The sequence below is a fragment of the Pan paniscus genome, chromosome 4, assembly GCF_029289425.2.
Source record: "Pan paniscus chromosome 4, NHGRI_mPanPan1-v2.0_pri, whole genome shotgun sequence".
Taxonomy (NCBI): Eukaryota; Metazoa; Chordata; class Mammalia; order Primates; family Hominidae; genus Pan; species Pan paniscus.
In genome coordinates, this window is record NC_073253.2 from 111189796 (window position 1) to 111205748 (window position 15953).

Consider the following 15953-nt stretch of genomic DNA (forward strand, 5'->3'; position numbering starts at 1 on the left):
TGTCTGCAATTCTGACTTCCTTTTCAAGAGATGAGATTAAAAGACTTGAATGGGACGAGGAATAAAGAGGCATTCCTCCCTCCTTGGTTTGGACTAACCCGTCAGTGTGGTAGACACAGGTATGAACCGTTGAGATCCCTCTTCAAGGAAGGATTTGCTGACAAGCGGTGAGTAGTGCAATCAGAAACAGTCTACAGCTGTTAGCTTCTTCTAGTTTTGCCTCAGCTGCAGAGACTCACTTTGCCCAAAGTCATGCCCATCCTGGGCACTGTGCATCTGGTGACTGAACAAGGCCTGGCCATTTGTTTCAGGAATATAAAGCCCTGGATATTTGTTTTGGGACAACTCTGAAGGACCATACCCACTCTAGAGCTCCCTGCTGGGTTGACCTACATTGCTGTTGACTTCTCCCTCTACCTAATCCTGCTTTAACCCCCTCCCGTCATAGGTATTGATCCCTAATAAACATCTTGCAACCCAAACTCCATCTCAGCATCTGTTTCTGGAGAACCAATCCTACAACATTTAGCTTACTGTACTGCATGCCCTGCATTTATCAAATATGTATAATAAATTGGAAAAGTTGGGCCGTTCAAGAATGTACAACTTCTGCACCTAACCCTGGCCCTCACTAGCCTCAAGGAGCCTATTCCAGAATCATTTTAGAAGGAGTAGTGTTAGTGATGGCAGTAAATTTCTTTTCTCTTTTTTTTTTGAGAGGGAGTCTGGCTCTGTCGCCCAGGCTGGAGTGCAGTGGTGCAATCTCAGCTCACTGCAAGCTCTGCTTCCCAGGTTCAAGCCATTCTCCTGCCTCAGCCTCCCGAGTAGCTGGGACTACAGGCACCCACCACCACCCCTGGCTAATTTTTTGTATTTTTTAGTAGAGACGGGGTTTCATCATGTTAGCTAGGATGGTCTCCATCTCCTGACCTCATGATCCACCCACTTTGGCCTCCCAAAGTGCTGGGATTACAGGCGTGAGCCAGCACATCTGGCCTGATGACAGTAAATTTCTAATTCATGTTGACAACATCACTAGGAAGATATCTAGGGCCAGAGAACCCCTGGACAGAAAACACTGGAATTTCTGCTAGTAAGTGGGCAAAGTGGTATCTTTGGGGCATTACCATACATGTGACCTCATTTATGTACAAAACCTGGATATATTCAAAGGCCAGTACATATAGATAGCTTTAAGGTCATCATTTGGTGGTAGCAGAATTCCTGAGCCTTCAGACGTCCACTCTGGGTTACTTGCCACTGCTCTTGGCTTCCATGTTTGTTAGGCCAGATAGAAAGCACAGAGCCTCATTGTCCTTGTTTCCGGCCCACTCTCTGCTCTTTCAGGGTGGCCCCGCCTGGCATTACAGTAGCAGTAGGGAGTTTTCGCGGTACGGGCTGAGGTGACAGGCAGTGATGGGATAATTTTCTTGCTGATCTCTAATTCTGTTTGCTCACAACATTGGACAATGTGAGGTAGCATCATAGGCGTATACCCTGTGCAGCATTGCAGCCCAACTTCTTGCATGAATGAGGCATACAGAATATGTGGCACATGCTTGTGTACTCTTGCATCCACACATTCCTGCACATCATCCTCAGGGGGTTTATTTTTCCTTCCATTAACTTGTACCTGAAATCTCTTTGCCAGGCTTCTCTTCCAGTAAAAAGAATATATCCTTCTTTAAAGGAAAATGGAAAAGGTGATTGAGAATTGAGCATCTGTTGGAACCATTTTTCTCAATTTCCATGTCACCTGATCCAGAGACGATGTAAATGATGCAGAGACACTGAGAGGAAGCTCTCTGTTTGCTCCACGTCATTACAGCTCAAGCCTGAGGTGGTGTGTATTGTGTGGTGGACTTCTAGTACTGCAGTCCTTCCATGACCTCCCTCAATTGTTGACTCATTTTGTGGAGTTGGGAACTGTTGAGACATACCAGACCTAATTCAATGAATTAGCAGGAAATGACACCAAGGAGGCCTAAAGAAAGTCAAAGTACAGGCACAGATATGTAGGTGCTTATGGCAGAACCAGCCAGGGATCACCAATTGTCCATGAGCTTGTCTACATTTCCCAGTCTCCTTTGCAGTTAAGATGGGATATGTGACTAGTTCTGGCCCATAGACTATGAGCAGAAGTCATGTATGGCACCTCTGGGCTGAGGAACTTAAGAGTATGGGCTTCCTCCACAATCTCTCTTCTCCTATTCCAATGTACTTGAGGACCACAGGTTCAAAGTGATGAAGCAACAAAATGGATAAACACCATTCAAGCTGCATTAAATATCTTTTCTCTTCCTGCCTTCCTTGGTTCCTAGAGCCTCCTTGAGCTTTCTCTTCTTTGTGCACCCCAACTCCCTCTTCCTCACCTTACATCTTTCCTTGGTAAAGAGGCCAGGAGTAGCACTTTACAAAACAAGATATGTGAGTAATATAAGACTCAGAGGCATACCGCCCCATGTGGAATTTGTCTATGCCACAATAATTTCATGTTTGCCTATGTTGCCTGTGTCTCTGTGAGGCTCATGATGTCACAGCAGAACCGCATCATGCATATTTTTATTATTGCTTCCACAACTAATGCTTTAACATGATTCTTTTAACTAGGACTCATCTAATTTTAACTTTTCTCCAGGAGAATGCCCACTTGGTCGGATTTCATACATACTTAGTCTTTACTCTTTATTATCTGCAATTAACAATAGGATATATTTACATGTCAATGATTTTAAGAACAATTTATTTACTCTTGTTTTTTTCAAGCTAATAAAATTTTATTTCCATTTGATGATGTTTATTGTAACTGAGCAAATACTCAGTCTTTTCTAAATCAGGATAAAAATAAACACAGTAAGTTACTACATTATATAGGTATCATCAAAAGAGTTACTGTTTAATCCACTGACTATGAAAAATCAGCTTTTCATACTCTTTTATCTATATTCGAGATTGAAATTCTGTCACAGGCTAGCAAAAGTAGAGAACTTTATATGTGACATCTGAACAAATAAGAGCCTCAGGGCCCAGCTGCAGATATTCAGTGTTATATAAAATATGGATCTAAGTCCTAGCTCTGTTTCCAACATGAATTCCCTCATGGAGCCTGGTGTATTCTTCTGGCTGCTTCTGCCCCTGCTGGCTCCACAACAAGGACATCAGGACTCCAAGGACACCATGCCTCCTGGATTCGACAAAGGACCCTGCAGAGCCTGGCTTCCCCATGGTGTTCACATCAGTCATTGTCCTCTTCTCTCATTCCACCCCACCCCCTTTTCCAGCTGTCATGTATGAATACTTGCCAGCTCCTTGTTATTATTGCTTTTTGGAGTCTTTTCGGTTTAAGGATTGGGCAAGCTTGCAATTTAAACCTTATGGGTTTGAATTTTCAAGTGTGAACTTTGGTGATTACTCTTGTCCAAATGCAGCTTCCTGCCCTCGTGGAAAAAAAAAGTCTCCAGAGACATTTGGACATCTATTGCAAAAGATATTTGGACACCTATTGCAAAAGAACATATTGCTGATGATCTAAGTATAATGGAACCAGAAGTATATGGATTATATTTCCTCTTAAATGAGCATGATTTTCAAAATGAAGGAAGTGAGTGAATTATTTGGCAATATTGAGTTTGGAGATGGTCAATTTTTAAGTATTGGAAAAGTGAGACAGAAAACCAGGCCTGCTTTTAGGATTCTTCCTCCTTGGGTGGCAGGGAGTTACTATATTTGGTTCTGTTGCAGCCACTCCCCAGCTGTAAGAACTGTTGCATAGCCATCTCCTAGCATGGATTGGAGACTGCCACCATTCAAGGGCATTATTAAGTGATGGCCCGTCACTCAAATGCATTTAACACTTGTAAATAAGTGGTTCATAAATGTAGGATATAACACTAATGGGAGTATTAAGCAGTTGAAGCCATTGTAACAGATCAGCTACCAGCCTAGTCTTTTTTTTTTTTTTTAAATAGATTTCATTTTTTGGAACAATTTTAAGTTCATAGCAAAGTTGAGTGGAAGGTATGGAGATTTCTCATATACCCCCTACCTCCATTTGTAGCTTCTATCATTATGAACCTAACATTGACACACCACGATCATCCAAAGTTCATAGTTTATATCAGGGTTCACACTTGGTATGGTCTGTTCCATGGGTTTGGACAAACGTATAATGCTGTGTGTCCACCAATATAGTATCATACAGAGTTGTTTCACTGCCCTAAAATTTTTCTGTGCTCCACCTATTCATCTGTCCCTCCCCACATCCCCTAGAAACCACTGATCTTTTTACTGTCTCCATGGTTTTGCCCTTTCCAGGATGTCATCAAATTGGAATGACAGTATGTAGCCTTTTCAGATTTAGTCAAGTCTTTGTAAACAGGAAGATCTGGTTTCAAATCCTGGCTAAGTGACCTTGGACAAGTTCTTTTGCTTTTCTGAGACTGTTTCCTCATCTCTGAGAATTAAATAAGACAATGTTTATCAAGTGCCAGGTTCAGACCTTGAAACATTCATTACTGTGCAGATTTACTTGATTCCTCAACAGAGAGAGAGGTGATTTTTTTGGTTAAGGAGCACAACTATAGTAGGAAAAATCATTATAGCACTCCTTATGTCGGACCCAATATGACATAGATGTGTGTTTCCAAAATTTATACAATATGTAGAGATTGGTCAATGACCTGATTTAACAAGCATCTTCAGATCACCAAGTGGGGCTTCCCTCCTTTCTCTTTAGGCACCATTAGTTATTGGTTTCCCTTGGAATTTTGTCACAAAGAAGGAAAACCAGATAGAAGAAGGCCAGAAATGCTGCAAACACACAGGATGAAGTCATCCAATATGTGTGATATTGTTCCACAAATATAAATGTCTTAGAATTAACAAGAACAATTATACAGATCGTGCAAAGTCACAAAAAAGCAAGCTAAATGTCTGTGCAGAGTTGTAGGGCAATGCTGATGGGGCTGGGTAGGCATGAGCTGATGGTACAACTATCTTTGTATTTCAAACATTTGGTAAAATAGTAAAAGTGAAAATCTACTTTTGAAATTACTACAAGAATTATTGAGCAGAACTTATGTGCAACACAGGGAGTTAACTTGGTGGGAATGCAGATATTGAGGTGAGCCAGCCAGGACCTGCATTCAACAGACAGAAGCCAAGAAAGTCCTGCAGCAACAAAAACATCATATTATAAATAAACTGCCATTTAGCCCTCTGAGGAAAGTGGAAACTTTCCTTCTACTTCTAAATTTCTGTGGAGTTGTAGCAGCCTCTGAAATCTGGTCCCTGATGTGTTCTGTCATTCTAAAACAAGCCCAGGTCCCCAAGAAGCAGGGACCCCACCTGGCCTTCTGTGGGAAGAGCAGTCTCACATCACTGTTTTCTGATCACTTCACTAAACATGTGTCTCCTTCACTGTCACTAAAGAGACAACACGTTTAAAGCTGCCTTCTCCCACTGGCCCAAATGGGTTGCCTTGGAAATATCTTGGACCCATTCCTTTACTTCATTTCCCATTGCACCAAACTGCCACAACTTGTTAACTTTTTTTTTTTTTTTTTGAGACGGAGTCTTGCTCCCATCCATGTTGGAATGCAGTGGTGTGATTACAGCTCACTGTAATCACAGTAATCACAGCTCACTGTAATCACAGTAATCACAGCTCAAGAGATCCTCCCACCTCAGCCTCCCAAGAAGCTGAGATTACAGGCACATGCCACCATGCCCAGCTAATTTTTAAATGTTTTGCAGAGACAGTGTCTCATTATGTTGCCCATGCTGGTCTCAAACTCCTGGGCTGAAGAGATTCTCCTGCCTCGGCCTCCCAAAGTGCTGGGATTACAGATGTAAGCCACTGCGCACAGCCCTGTTGACTTAAAAAAAAAAACAACTTTATTGAGATATAATTTATATATCCTACAACTCCCCCATTTAAGTTATACAATTTAACAGTTTTTAGTATAATCACACATAGGTGCAATCATCACCATAGTTAATTTCACAACATTTTCATCACCTCAAAAAAAAACCTCCATATTTTTAGCTCCATGCTCTCCTGTCCCCTATATCCCAGCCTAAGCAACAACTAACCTATGTGCTGTATCTATAATTTGCCTATTCTGAATTTTCATATGAATATAATTATGCAATGTGTGGTGTTTCATAACTGGCCTCTTTCACTTGGCCTACTGTTTTTGAGGTTCGTCCATGTTATAGAACATATCAGTACTCATTTCTTTCTATGGCCAAATAATATTCCATTGTATAGATACACCACATTTTGTTTATTCATGCATCAGTTGATGGACATTTGGGTTGTTTCCAATTTTTGGCTATCATAAATAATGCTGCTATAAACACTAATGTACAAATTTGTGTGTGGATATATGTTTTTATTTTTCTTGCGCATATACCTAGGGGTGGCATTGCTGGATCATATAGTAACTCTAAGTTTAATCATTTGAGGAACTACCTGTTTTCCAAGGCAGCTGCACCATTTTACATTCCCATGAATAGTGTATGAGAGTTCCAATTTCTCCACATCTTCTTCAACACTTGTTATTGTTTGATATTTTGATTCTGTCTATGCTGTTGCCTTTTACAAAATTATTTTCCTCTGAAAAAAGGCAACATCTCTCTTATCTAGATAGTTTTCTCCTTTCCTGATGTCGTTACCTCAGTCTAGCTCTTCATCATCTCACACAGAATTCTGAAGTCAAATCTGCTTTTTATTTTTCCCCTTTCCAGGTCACGTTGCAGCCCTGCCAAACTCTATGTGAGAAATATATTTTCATCTCCATTTAGTCTTCCTCAGATCTCTCCAGTGGCTTCTAACTTGTTATCACTCCATCACTGAACAACTCTTGTTAGCTTTCCAGGTACCCCTGGAAAATTTGCCCCCACTCATCGTACTCAGCACAGATCCTCCTCCCTGACGAATCTTCCAGATGGCGCTCACCCTCCTCACTTTTTCCTGCTCACTTTTGCAGTGATGCTGCCTGTTTACTTTTGCCTCTTCAGCATTAGACTCCTCAACCATGAATGTCCCCTTTTCTGTTTCCCTTGATCAGAAAACACCACAGCATTCAAGAAGATTTCTCTGACTTTTTGCCCCTTCCTTTCCATGTCCAAGGGGTGGATATAGCCAATCATGTGTTAAAAGTGTAGGCCAATCTTGTACTTTTTCCCCGGATTGTAAATCTGAGACAAGTGATACAGGATTGAAAAGTGGTGACATTGGTCTCCCAAAGAGACTCCCCATTAAGTTTATATATATCTACAAGGACATCTGCCCAGCAACTGCCTGTCCAACCTCAGACTGGCATCACCCTTGTTATTGATCTTCGTAGACAAGGATAATTATTTTAAAACAATTGTGTAATCCTTCTCATTTTTTCCTTTAAAAATCTTTGTCTTTCTTTACCTTCCTAAATATGCACATGGTTTCTTATGGCATGCATATTCCCATTACAACGCTCTATTCCCAAATAAATATCTTTTCTATTAGAAAGCCCCTCTCTGTTATTTGGTTGACAGTACCAATCAATTCCTTTTTATTTGTTTGTTTGCTTATATTAGCCAAAGTCAGTCTCTATTGATTAAACCAGATAATCCTAACAGATACATCAAGCTCAGTAATACTAGTAGGACTATTTCTTTAGCACTGCTGTGGACAAGGCACCATCTAGATTATTTTAGTTAATCTTCATAAGCACCCTGTGAAGTAAGCAGCATTTTGTCTCCCTTTTATGAATTAGGCAATTATATCTTTGAGAAGGCAATAAACCTGTCCCAGACAACACAACTGATTAATGGCAGACAGGTTGAATCCAGGTTTGCCCAGTTCCCAGGTCTATGTGCTTAGCTATTATGCAGTGAGGCCTCCCCTGGCATCTGTCTGACAGCCAGTGAAGGTTCCTTTCTAGAGAGTGCCTCGTACTTCTTGGTATTGTAATTCAATACCAAGAGTTATATTCTTGGTATTGTAATTCAATACCAAAAGTTATATTCTTGGTATTGAATATAGCTCACAGTCTTCTGATCACAATTGCATTTCATCATGTATTATAATTATTTGTGTACATGTCTCAACTTCCCTAGCCCAGAATCTGGCATATATATAACAAATATTTCGGAATAGATAATTGTGTCTAAAGAAAACCAAATGAAATTCCAATTATAATTGAAGTAAATTGCTTTGTCGGAGCAAGTAGAGGGAACTCACGGTGGCAAATATGGCAGCAGCTACCCTTTTCCCATGAATGCATTTATTGTTTCTTTTTTAAAAAGCTTGTCATGGTTATTAGAAAATACAGATCTCATTTCCAGTGCTTTTCACACAAACATTTAATAGTGGATTGTGGTTTTGGTCAGCAAGGCTACTTTAATTAAATTCAATAGTTAGCAAATACTTGCGGCAAAATTTTCCCCAAGCTACGTCATTGGCCAGTGTAGCAAACTGCTTTTCACCAGCATCTCTCTGCTGGGAGGTTTTCCTCCTTTGTTTCGTCATTTAATTTTCTTTCTTTTCGTCTTGCTTCTCCTGGACTTTTATGATGACCCAGCTGAACTAGCTGCTTCTGTCTTCATAACTTTAATGTTGAACCCTGGAGGGATTGAAGGAGAAACAGTTCCCCAAGTGACTGTTGGTAAACATACTAATAAATGAAGGGGAGTGGCCCTGTTGGAATGAGTGATGCCAGGCTAGCTGGCTAGTCCTAGGTGGAATTAAGCAAGGTGGCACAGGCCAGCACAGATGATGTCAGTAATAACATTGTAATGTTTCCACAAACTGCATGAGTTGTCTAATTGAGGTGATTTTTTAAAACTTCCATGGAAAACATGCAAAATCTAACTTTTCCTTTTACATTTACCCAGCTGCTACTATTTATTCTCCAGGCTTTGGTGTTTTAGGGATTTATGTCCCTCTTATTAAGGCCATGGGATACAACATTTGTGTTTCATAACCCCTTTGGTAATATAGAATGCTTTAAACTGCTCCATCAGATTAACTGTGTGATACAAAACCAACATAGAATGCTGCCATTATGAGAAAGTGGAACTGATAGTGTAACTGGAGGTGGAGACTGGCTGAGGCAGAGCCTGGAATCAGGTAACTTCAAGGAAAAAGGAAGTCAGTCAAAGAAGGTCAATAAGAATAATGAAACTTGAAGTTATCGAAAAATTTCCTTTCTTTTTTAATAAATATATTCTACACATTTTAAAAGTTTCTTTTTGCTTCATTTAAATGCCATTTTCAAACATTAGTGAATAAACAGAAAGATTCTAAACATCACACATGCTGACTGATGGAAGTAGCATGGACTTCAGGCAGGGCTCAGAGACCTGGGTTTAAATCCTGACTCTGCCTGTTATCAGCTCTGTATTTTTAAGCAAATTGCTGAAGCTCATTGAGCCCCAGTTTCCATTCTTGTTCAATGGAGATAAAAACAAAGGCCTGTAGAACTGTTTTAAGGAGCAAATGAAATGCATATACATTAAAGTGCTTGCTAGAGTGAGTGGCACATAAGAGCTCCACATGAGATAGCAATATATATGCTCTTCTGCTACATACATTGGTGGAACCAGCACATTGGTTACAATTTGTCAAGCTGATCACCAGCCTCTTTTTCCATGATTAATGAAGTGGGCATGATAGATTTAGCATTTCTTCTGCAAAGAAAGGAAGAAAGTTAAAAGATTAGGTAGAAACGCTTCTGTAACAAAGAACATTTTTAAAAACATATTTTTCTAGTTTATAATGTTCATGGCACTATAGAAGTGTCCAAACATTTCTTATGTAGCAATTGATGCAATTGCACCTTTCGAGCAGAACTGCAGACTAAGTAGATCAAGTAAAGTGGAGCTGCCTAGTTTGTACGGACTTTATGACCTCAATATAGTTGTAACAATTATAATTCTTGCTAATTCAAGCCTGTGTGAACACTTAGAAAAGCTAACCTGAGTCCTAGGAAGAAAAAAAATGTATGAAGCAGTGGTGTTGTGCTGAAAATAAAAACAGTGGGGTAAAATTAGCCATATATATATATGGGTATATATATAAATATACATGCTTTAATAACCCGTGATATAAATCAACAATCAGCCTTATGAGTTATAAAGCCATTGGATAATGATTGGAAAATGGATTACATAATCACAGCCAAAAAGCATGGGAAATCATAGACCTTTTGATTTTATCTTCGAAGATAGATTTAATTTGGATTTAAACATTTTAATTATATGTATTAATCTTATCTTCTCCAGTCCTCCAGTTTTTGAAAATGATTCTTGGCCTTAGTAATAACATTCTTGAAGCTGAATCTATGCTAGTAGATATAACTTCCATGGTAATAAATAGAGTTGGAACAAAGAGGAGAAAGTGGACTGTCAAAACTTGTTCATTGAATTTGTAACTTTTTCCATTAAACAATAACTTGTAGTTTATCAGGTATTCCTAGGAAAAATGAACTGCTCTACCTAAATAAATTTTGTAGGCAAGAACCCTACTGCACCTCCAATTTTTTATGTTAACTATTTCTGTGAGAAAATCTTACATTTTTCATTCTCCTAAAACAGGGTAGGCAGAATATAACAAAATACCTCTGTTGATTTTATCCTGGACAACTCAGGGTAACCTCATTACTACTCAGTGTGCTAGTTTCTACTCCCACTTCTACCTGTTTATAGCCTGCTGCTCCTGGTGAATGATAGTTATAACCTAGGCAGAATTCCAGGATTTCCAGGGGAAGCTAAATAAAGTTCTTAGGACAGTAAGATTAATTTTGTGTATATTGCTGCATTAATAGGTCCTATCTGTGACAATGAGGGAAAAAGGGACTGGAATGGGAGCGGGAAGCCTGGAGTTCTAGATACTACTCTTCCACCAAACAGCTGTGTGGTAGGAGCAAGCAACATAATTTCCCCATCCATATCCCTCCTGTGCTCCAAGGTTCTGAAGATATCTTCATAGGACTGCGGTAATGCAAAGTACATAAATTTGTGACATCTTTTGCTCTCATTATTGGGAAGATTTTTTTCTTGCTTTTGGATTTGGGGCTAAGTAAAAGATGTGTTTGCTTAAAGTGAAATCGTAGTTAATTGGAATTCAGGAATCTTATATTCTTTCTCAAATTTTATAAAAGACTAATTAGGCATATACTATGCCAAGCAGTGTAACAGGAACAGTAAATAAAGTGATGAATAGGACAGCCCTTATCTTTGCCTTCATGGAGTAAACAGTCCTGTTGATAAGATGGGCCTCGAAATTAGCAATCCTATATCAGGAGAAAAGTTAAGAGGCTTCTGCAGGGCACGAAGTCAGGGGTGATGTTAGCGTGGCAGGGGAGTGTGTTGAGGCACTGAGGGGAGAGAATATTAAAGAGATATCTTGGAGGTAAAACTGATAAACTTGGCAATTGATCCCATGTGAGGAGTGAAGAAGAGGGAGGAAACATGGCTAACTCCTAACTTTCTGGCTTGAGCAATTGGGGGTGGGAAGGCAGATACCATTTCCCAAGAAAGAAAACATTGGAGGAATTGGAAGAGCAGCAGATATTGTGGGGTGAGAGGTTGAGAGAAAGAACTGAGTCCAGTTCAGACCGAGGAGCCTGTGACACAGTCAACACCAATGCCAAGGAGCCAGTGGATACAGGGGTTGAGGTTGCAGACATAAACACAGGATTCATCAGCATATGTGTGGTTTCTGAACCTATGGGACAGGATGGCATCACTCAGGGAAAGAGCACAGAGTCAGAAGAAAATATGACCCAAGACCAGGCCTTGAAGAACTCCGATATTTAATGTTTGGGTAGAAGAAAAAGCAAACAAAAGTATCTGAAAAGATGGGCCAGAGAAGAGAGAATCAACCAAGGGGAGATGGTCCCAGAAGTCAAACAGAAGGGAGTGATTTGCTGTGATGAAGGCTGCAGAGGCCAAATAAGGTGGGAACTTTGGCTTTAGACATGTGGACATTATAGTGATCTTAGAGTGAGAAGTTTTAAGAGATGATAGGGTTGGAATTTCATTGGGAATAATTTGAAGAGTAACAGGTGAGAAAATAGAGACAACAAAAGCACATACTCTTTAAAGAAGTTTTGCTATACAGGTGATAGAATAACGGATGGGCAGGCATAGGAGATCAAGGAAGCACCTTTTTAAAAACTACGGACGTCAGCATGTTTAAACGAGAAGAGAGAGTGTGACAGAGAGGGAGAGGAAAGAAAGTTGGAGTAAGAGTGAGAAAGAGTAAGATTAATAGATAGCAAAATATAGCTGGGCGAGGTGGCTCATGCCTGTAATCTCAGCACTTTGGGAGGCCGGGGAGGGGGGGAAAATGTTTCACAAGGTCAGGAGTTCGAGACCACCCTGGCCAACATGGTGAAACCCCGTCTGTACTAAAAATACAAAAATTAGCCGGGTGTGGTGGCTCATGCCTGTAATCTCAGCTACTTGGCTGGCTGAGGCAGGAGAAGAATCCCTTGAACCTAGGGAGGCAGAGGTTGTAGTGAGTCAAGATCGTGCCACTGCGCTCTAGCCTGGGTGACAGAGAGAGACTCCATCTCAAAAAAGAAGAAAAAAAAAAAAGCATAAGATATCCAAGAAAATTAGAGAGAATAAGATTCAGAACCTAAGTGAGTGAACTGACCTTAGACAAGAAGCACATGTTATTTGTTGTGTCCAGAGAGAAGAAAAGATGGGTGTGGATGAAGATAGGTCTGGTATGGAAAGTTGAAGTGGTTCCCAATTACTGACTTCTGTGTTCTCTGTGAAGTAGGAGGCAAGGGGGAAGGAGGAGGAAATTATAAGTAAGGAATGTGGTGAAGGTGTGAAAATAGTGGCAGATAGTGAAAAAGCAAGACGTTAGAGAAAAGTGGTAGGACTGGAGACACAGCAGGGGCTGGTCACTGGTCACTATGAATCCATGGTGTTACCAACCTGCCTTCTGGACTTATGGGTTTGAAACTGCAACTGGACTTACTAGTAATTTCACCTTTTGATACTGCCTTTGCAAAAATTATAACAGTGGGAAAATTATGACAGTGAAAGCGATCTGACCTAACCAACTCCATCCTGCTTCTAACCTCCAATCTGTCCTTGTTTATTCCAGAGCATAGGCCAAACTAGCTTTGAGAGAAACTTAGTTTATAGGTTAACATTGAAACAAAGATGATAATAACTCCCTCATGAAATAAACCTCCTTCTTACCTAGAGAGCACACTGTCTTTGTAAGACTAATAAATTAGCCATAATATAAGAAATTCTGGTTTAGGGAGTCATGGAGCTAGAGGCCATAAGATTCTGAACCTCCCCAGTTGCTCCTAGGCATAACATCACTATTGTAACATCTAAAATTGGTGCTTGAGATGTTTTTTGGACCCTGAGCTCTGATATACCAGCTGGTGCCACCCAGACTGATAATCTGGCCTAACCAGTTTTGCAATCCCACCCAGGAAAAGAAGACAGCAAGAAGAAGCCACTTTCAGCCCCTATGATTTCATCTTTGATCCACTCATTCAGCACTCCATACTCCTTGATCCCTACCCACCAAATTCTCCTTAAAAGCCCTGGTCTCCAAATGTTCAAGGCGACTGATTTGAGTAATAAAACTCTAGTCTCCCATTTAGCCGGCTGTCTGTGAATTAAATTCTTTCTCTACAGCAGTTCTCCTGTCTTGATACATTAGCTCTATCTGGGCAGTGGGCAAGGAGAACGCGTTGGGCCATTTCACTATAACGTCTTTCTAGAAAAGATTTCTCTCACAGACATCAGTAGCTCAAGCTGGTGACACAGCATGGCCATTTGTGCAAATAAAGGCTCTTCTTTCTTTGCACATTGGATGTCTCTCTGACCTCCAGTGCTCGCCTGTACTCTCTTTCTCTTGCTATACCATATCCTTTGCCTTTAAATAAATGCCTATATGAATATACTCTGTGGAATCTGGTGAATCCATGCAAATAACCAAACTGGGAAATCTTCACAATGGTGTAACTATACAATATAATACTACTATACAGCTGCAGAAAAGTATGTGAAATGTATCTGTGGACTGATATGAAAAGATATCTAGAATATATTGTTAAATGAAAATGCAGGTGAGGAAGTGCAATATAGTATACTGTTTTTCTTGTACAAAAGAGAGAAATACAAGGGCATATAATTGTATTCACTTGATTTGCATGAGGAAACACTGGAAGGTTACACACAAAAAAACTATTAAAAATGATTAACTATGGAAGTGATGGAAGCAAGATATCTTAACATATAATTTTTCATTTTGAAGATACTTGCACACACATGTTTATAGCAGCACAATTCACAGTTGCAAAATCATGGAAGCAACCCAAATGCCAATCAATCAACGAGTGGATAAAGAAACTGTGGTGTATATATACAATGGAATACTACTCAGCCATAAAAAGGAATGAACTAACAGCATTTGGAATGACCTGGATGAGATTGGAGGCTATTATTCTAGTGAAGGAACACAGGAATGGAAAACCAAACATCGTACGTTCCCACTGATACGTGGGAGCTAAGCTATGAGGATGCAAAGGCATAAGAACGATATAATGGACTCTGGGAACTTGGGGGGAAGAGTGGGAGGGAGTGAGGCATAAAAGAGTGGAAGGGAGCAAGGGATAAAACAAATATGGTGCAGTGTATACCACTTGGGTGATAGGTGCACCAGGATCTCACAAATCACCACTAAATAACTACTCATGTAACCAAATACCACCTGTACCCCCAATAATTTATGGAAAAATAATAATTAAAAAGTAAAAAAAATTCATATTGTTTTGATTTTTGAAACTTATATTACCCACTCAAAAAATTAAAATTTCAGAGTAAACAAAAAAGAAAAGAAAAATCAAGTTATGTGGTCTAAGAGATATAATAAAATATTATAGGGTTTCATAATAAGTACCAAGAAATAAAGATGGAAAAATAATAGACATGCCAAAGTATAAACATAAACAACAAAAATAAATAGCAGCACAAGATACAAAGCTGAAGTTCTACCTGGGTAGCATGTAAAAAACTGGGATTATTGCTTTAGTTCAGGATTTCTGAACAGCAGCACTAATAACATTTTTGGCAGGATACTTCTTTGTTGTGGCAGGCTGTCCAGTGCATTGTTAGAGGACAGCTTGCCTCTACCCACTTAATACCAGTAGTACTTCCTTCCTTGAGTTGTGACTACCAAAAATATGTCCAAACATTGTCAAATAAGGTGCTGGTCATGGCAAGGGCACAAAAATTATGCCCAGTTGAGAATCACCGCTTCCATTGCTCTGAATAAGCAGATTTTCTGAGCAGCTCTAGAAAATGTTTTCCTAGCAACTGGTCTATATTCCCGAACTACTTTTTCATTGAGATGTCAAATATTTCATATAATACTTTTCCAGTTCTTTATTATTATAATCTTGACTCAGCCAGTATGTTATTTTGCAATGTCTTTGAAGTGACATTAATGATTTATCAGAAGTATTTTCCCTTTAATAAGATACTTAAATTGCTTAATCATTTGGTGTGACTTTATTACTTTGAAACTTTTTGTGTGGAAGCCAATCTCTATTTCTTTAATCATATTAGAAAAATGGGGCCGGGCGCGGTGGCTCACGCCTGTAATCCCAGCACTTTGGGAGGCCGAGGCGGGCGGATCACGAGGTCAGGAGATCGAGACCATCCTGGCTAACACGGTGAAACCCCGTCTCTACTAAAAATACAAAAAATTAGCCGGGCGTGGTAGCGGGCGCCTGTAGTCCCAGCTACTCGGGAGGCTGAGGCAGGAGAATGGCGTGAACCCGGGAGGCGGAGCTTGCAGTGAGCCGAGATCGCGCCACTGCAGTCCAGCCTGGGCGACAGAGCGAGACTCCGTCTCAAAAAAACAAAAAAAAAAAAAAAAAAAGAAAAATGGAATTAAATGCTAGTGTCCATATATGTACTTA